Source organism: Nicotiana tabacum, chromosome 10, assembly GCF_000715075.1.
Source record: "Nicotiana tabacum cultivar K326 chromosome 10, ASM71507v2, whole genome shotgun sequence".
Taxonomy (NCBI): Eukaryota; Viridiplantae; Streptophyta; class Magnoliopsida; order Solanales; family Solanaceae; genus Nicotiana; species Nicotiana tabacum.
The window spans coordinates 76,928,968-76,934,967 of NC_134089.1; positions in this window are offsets into that span (position 1 = coordinate 76,928,968).

Genomic DNA, 6,000 nt, shown 5'->3' on the forward strand with positions numbered 1-6,000 from the left:
ACGATACAAACAAAACGTGCAAATGCACAATTTCCATACATGACTCTATTCATAGAAATATTAGATATGTTTATGTTCTTGATTCCCCATGTGTCATATTATTCTATCATTTGTTCATGGGTTTCAGAAAAATACGTAAGTTGAAAAAGTTTACTTCATGATATTATTCAAAGGAATAATGGTCTTATGACACTCCAAGAGATTTTATTGACGTATTTTTCATGCATTGCATTCATGTACATTGACCCATGACTAGATGGCGTTATATACGCTTATATATGTATATAGGATATGGGAAAAGGTTATGGCGTTTATTACACCCCAGGTTTTCGTAAGTAAAAGTACGCCATAAGTAAATTTATGAAAGCTCGAAAATGAGATATTACATCCCGCATTTTTGTACGTTAAAGCTTTGTCGTAAGTTAATCAACACAAGTTCGGGGATGGGATTATTCTGAGATTATAAGCATTATGCTATTTAAACACGTGATGAGTAAATTCGTGAAGGAAAAAGGGTAAGAAAGTCAAAGGAAATGAATTTCGTCAAAGTCTGGCATTTTTGGATAAAATATGGCCCGAGCTAAAATACTCGATATTTATGGACTAGTACCATACAAGGTACCACATGGCCATGATAGCAAGGTGTATAAGGTGTGTTAAAAGTGAGTAATGCTATAAGTAATTTGAGATAATTCTTATTATGAAAGCTCGAAAATGAGATATTACATCCCGTATTTTTGTACGTTAAAGTTTTATCGTAAGTTAATCAACATAAGTTCGGGGATGGGATTATTCTGAGATTATAAGCATTATGCTATTTAAACACGTGATAAGTAAATTCGTGAGGGAAAAAGGGTAAGCAAATCAAAGGAAATAAATTTCGTCAAAGTCTGGCATTTTTGGATAAAATATGGCCCGAGCTAAACTACTCGGTATATATGGACTAGTATCATACAAGGTATCACATGGTCATGATAGCAAGGTGTATAAGATGTGTTAAAAGTGAGTAGTGCTATAAGTAATTTGAGATAATTCTTAATTATGCGAGTAATTGGTTAATTATCGGTTAGCGGGATATTACCTAATTAATTAATTAATTAATTATAGGATAAGATTAAAATCTTCACCCTACCCCTATGTGGCAGCTTTTGGTTTAAACAAATTGTGACTCATGCCTTAATTAGTCCATTTAATTAGTAGGCACATGGACACTAATTCATTTAGTCAATTTAAAAAGTGGAGTAAGTGAATCTTGCCTTCTTCAGCTATTTACACGTAGAAGGTGGAGTTATATTAGTCATCAAACTTATCTTCCATGGATATCAATCTATTTTGACAAAATCATGATATATTCATTAGGTTAGGAAGCTTATGGAGTTGATTTTGTGACAAAAGAAACACTAGGCTGCTCGTTCCCTTTCTCTTGGAAGGTAATCTTTGTACCTTTATTTCCAACTAGGTTTAATATTGATCGTTAGGATCTCCTCCACATTCATTCTCTTGCTGCACGCAACAAAAGTACACAGAATAAGTTTATGCAAATTGGATACCCACTAAACATAATATAGCATGAGATTTTTGCAAATTTTAGGGAGTACGGTGCCACCTTTCCCAAGAATATCATACGGATTTTTTCCTACTTCGGATATCATAAGGCTATTCCTTCTTTCTTTTTGGCATGATCTATACGACACTAACGAAACGAGCAAATGAACAACTTCCATAAATTATTCTATTCGTAGAAATGCTAGAGATGCATATATTCTTGTTTTTTCATAAATCTTATTATATTATCATTTGTTTATGGGTCTCAAAAATACGTAAGTTGGTAAAATTTATTTCATGATATTAATCAGAGACATAATAGTTTTATGATGTACCGAGAGATTTTATTAACGTATTTCATATGTATTCCATGGATTTATACATGCACGTTGACCCATGACCAGATGGCGTTATATATGGGATATGGAAAAGGTTACGGCGTTCTATACACACCACCACCTAATCAACTGGTATATGATGATGATGTTGCCCACAGTGGCTGAAATATGACTCAGACGGTGTTATATACGTGTATATATGTATATGTATATATATGGGATATGGGAAAAGGTTACGACATTATATACGCACCACCACCTGATCAGCTGGTATACATTGATAATTTTGTCCATAGTGGTTGAGATAATATGATGGGATGTCCTTAGAGGCTTGATGATATTATGTACGTACAGACCTATGCATTACATGACATTACACGCATATGCATGACATTATAAATATTTCACGATTTACAGAGCTATCCAAACTTACAAGTTGAGTCATTTACTCTATATTTCATCCATGTCTTTTATATATTATTTTTGCGCCTTACATACTCGGTACATTATTTGTACTAACATCCTTTTGGCCTGGGGACGCTGCGTTTCATGCATGCAGGTCCCGATAGATAGGTCGAGATTCCTCCAAGTAGGCTATCAGCTCAGTGGAAGATGTTGGTGCGCTCCATTTGCTCCAGAGTTGCTTGTTTGGTCAGTATGATTTAGACACATATTATTTGGCATGGCAAGCCCTGTCCCGACCTTTATGTTAAGTGTGTACTCTTAGAGGCTTGTAGATAGATGTCATGTATACGGATGTTTGTATGGCCTTGCCAGCCTATGTTTTGAGTTTATAAATGATCATGTTGGTCTTATAGGCCCGTATGTCACATGTATAATTTATTTTATATCAGGTTGGATCGTCCTATATGGAGTATTCCCATATGTTCATTCTAGTTAGCCCATGATGGCCCGCTTGGCCCATTTGCCAATGAAAGTACAATAAAAAACATATGTTATGTCGGTACTCAGTTAAGTAAGGTACCGAGTGTCTGTCGCGGCCCATCGGTTTGGGGCATGACAACGTTATATACGCACCAATACCTGATCAGCTGGTATATGGTTATGATTTGTCCACAGTAGCCGAGATGATATAATGGGATGCGCTCAGAGGTTTGAGGATGTTATGAACGCATATACCCATGCATGGTATGACATTTATACGCATATGCACGACATTATAATATTAAATGATTCACAGAGTTATTCAGATATACATGTTGAGTCTTTTACTCCTTGTTTCTCTCATGCCTACTAGTTACTGATTTTTATTCCTTACATACTCGGTACATTATTTATACCGACGTCCCGTTTGACTGGGGACGCTGTGTTTCATGCCCGTAGGTCCTGATAGACAGGTCAAGAGTCCTCCAAGTAGGCTATCAGCTCAGCGGAAGGTGTTGGTGCGTTTCATTTGATCCGGAGTTTCTTCTTTGGTCAGTATGATTAGTACATGTATTGATTGGTATGGCGGGACCCTGTCCCAGCCTTTATGATATTATATATTCTTAGAGGCTTGTATACAGATGTCATGTATACGGATACTTGTATGGCCTTGTCGGCCTATGTTTCGAGTATATAAAGAATCATGACGGCCTTATAGGCCCGTACTTCATATGTATAACTTTGTATTCCCTTATGCTTTACTCCGGTTCATTTACTTATGATAGAAAGATATGTTATGTTGTTGGTACTCGATTGAGTAAGGTACCGGTTGTCTATCGCGGTCCATCGATTTGGGTCGTGACATGACCTCTCCACTACACTCGAAGTGAAGATAACTCTTTGATCTCAACTGACAAACTTCCTGGGCTAGAATAGCCACCGGCTCATCATCATAAGTCAGATCCTTGTCCGACTGGATAGAGCTAAAATCTAACACGTGAGACGGATCACCATGATACTTTTGAAGCATGGACACATGGAATACCGAATAAACTACTGATAAACTGGGTGACAATGCGAGCTTGTAAGCCGTCTCACCTACTCTCTGCAGAATCTCAAAAGGTCTGATGTATTAAGGGCTTAAATTGCCCTTCTTGCTGGACCTTATTACACCCTTCATGGGTAAAACCCAAAGCAACACTTGCTCTCCGACCAAGAATGCAACATCACGAACTCTACGGGCGGCATAACTCTTCTGCATAGACTAGGCTGTGTGAAGTCGATCCTGAATAATCTTGACCTTATCCAAGGCATCCTATACCAAATCTGTACCCAACAACCAAGTCTTCCCCGGCTCGAATCATCCAACCGGCGATCGGACCGCCTACCATATAATGACTTATAGGGAGCCATCTGAATGCTCGGCTGGAAGCTGTTGTTGTAGGCAAACTTTGCAAGTGGCAAACACTGATCCTAAGAACCTCTGAAGTCTATAACACAAGCGCGACATATCCTCTAATATTTGAATAGTGCGCTCGGACTGTCCGTCCGTCTGAGGAAGAAATGTTGTGCTCAGCTCAACCTACATGCCCAACTCACACTGTATTGCCCTTCAAAAATGTGAGGCGAACTACGTACCTAGATCAAAAATGATAAACACGGGCACACCGTGAAGATGAACGATTTTGCGGATGTAGATCTCTGCCAGCCGCTCTGAAAAATAGGTAACTGCCACAGGAATAAAATGCGCTAACTTGGTCAGCCTGTCCATAATGACCCAAACTACATCGAACTTCCTCTGAGTCAGTGGGAGTCCAACAACGAAATTCATGGTGATATGTTCCCACTTTCACTCAGGAATCTCTAACTTTTGAAGCAAACCACCAGGTCTCTGATGCTCATACTTTACTGGTTGACAATTTAGACACAGAGTGACATATGAAACTATCTCATTCTTCATCCTCCTCCACCAAAAACACTGCCGCAAATCCTGATACATCTTTGATGGCACCCCGGTGAATAGAGTACCGAAAACTGTGGGTCTTCTCTAGAATCAACTCATGAAGTCCATCCACATTAGGCACAAAAATACGACCATGCATTATCAAAACCCCATCATCTCCAACAGTAACCTGCTTGGCATCACCGTGTCGCACTGTGTTCCTAAGGACAAGCAATTGAAGGTCATCATAGTGCCGCTCCCTGATACACTCAAACAATAAAGACTGAGTGACTGTACAAGCTAGAACATGAATGGGCTCAGAAATATCCAACCACACGAACTGATTGGCCAAACCATGAATATCTAATGCAAGTGGTCTCTCACCTACACAAGGCTGCCCACACTCATTGTCTTTCTACTCAAAGCATCAGTCACCACATTGGCCTTCCCGAGATAATACAAGACGGTGATATTAAAGTCTTTCAATAGCTCAAACCACATCCTCTACCTCAAATTGAGCTCCTCTTTCTTGAACAAATACTACCAACTCTGAGGATCCATAAATACCTCACACGACACGCCATAAAGATAATGCCTCCAAATCTTTAGCGCATGAACAATTGGCTGCCACTTCTAGGTCATTAACAGGGTAATTCTTCTCGTGAACCTTCAGTTATCGCGATGCATATGCAATCACCCTGCCATCCTGCATCAATACCGCACCAAGTCCAATCCGAGATGCATCATAATATACTGTATATGATTCTGAACCTGTGGCCAACACCACTACTGGCACCATAGTCAAAGCAATCTTGAACTTCTGAAAGCACGCCTCACACTCGTCTGACCATTTGAATGGGGAACCCTTATGGGTCAACCTGGTCAACGGGGCTGCAATAGATGAGAACTCCTCTACAAACCGACAGTAATAACCCGCCAAACCTAAGAAACTTCGAATCCCTGTAGCTGAAGTAGGTTTAGGCCACCTGAATACCCTCTGCCGACACAACGAGCCCTAAAAAGCAACTAAGCTCAACCAAAACTCGCATTTCGAAAACTTAGCATATAACTAGTTGTCTCTCAAAGTCTGAAGAACGATCTAAATATGATGCTCATGCTCCTCTCGACTCTGGGAGTAGATCAAGATATCATCAATAAACACAATCACAAAGGAATCCACATAGGGCTTAAGCACCCGGTTCATCAAATAAATAAATGTTGATGGGGCATTTGTCAGCCCAAATGACATCACTAGAAACTCATAATGCCCATACCGCGTCCGAAAAGCTA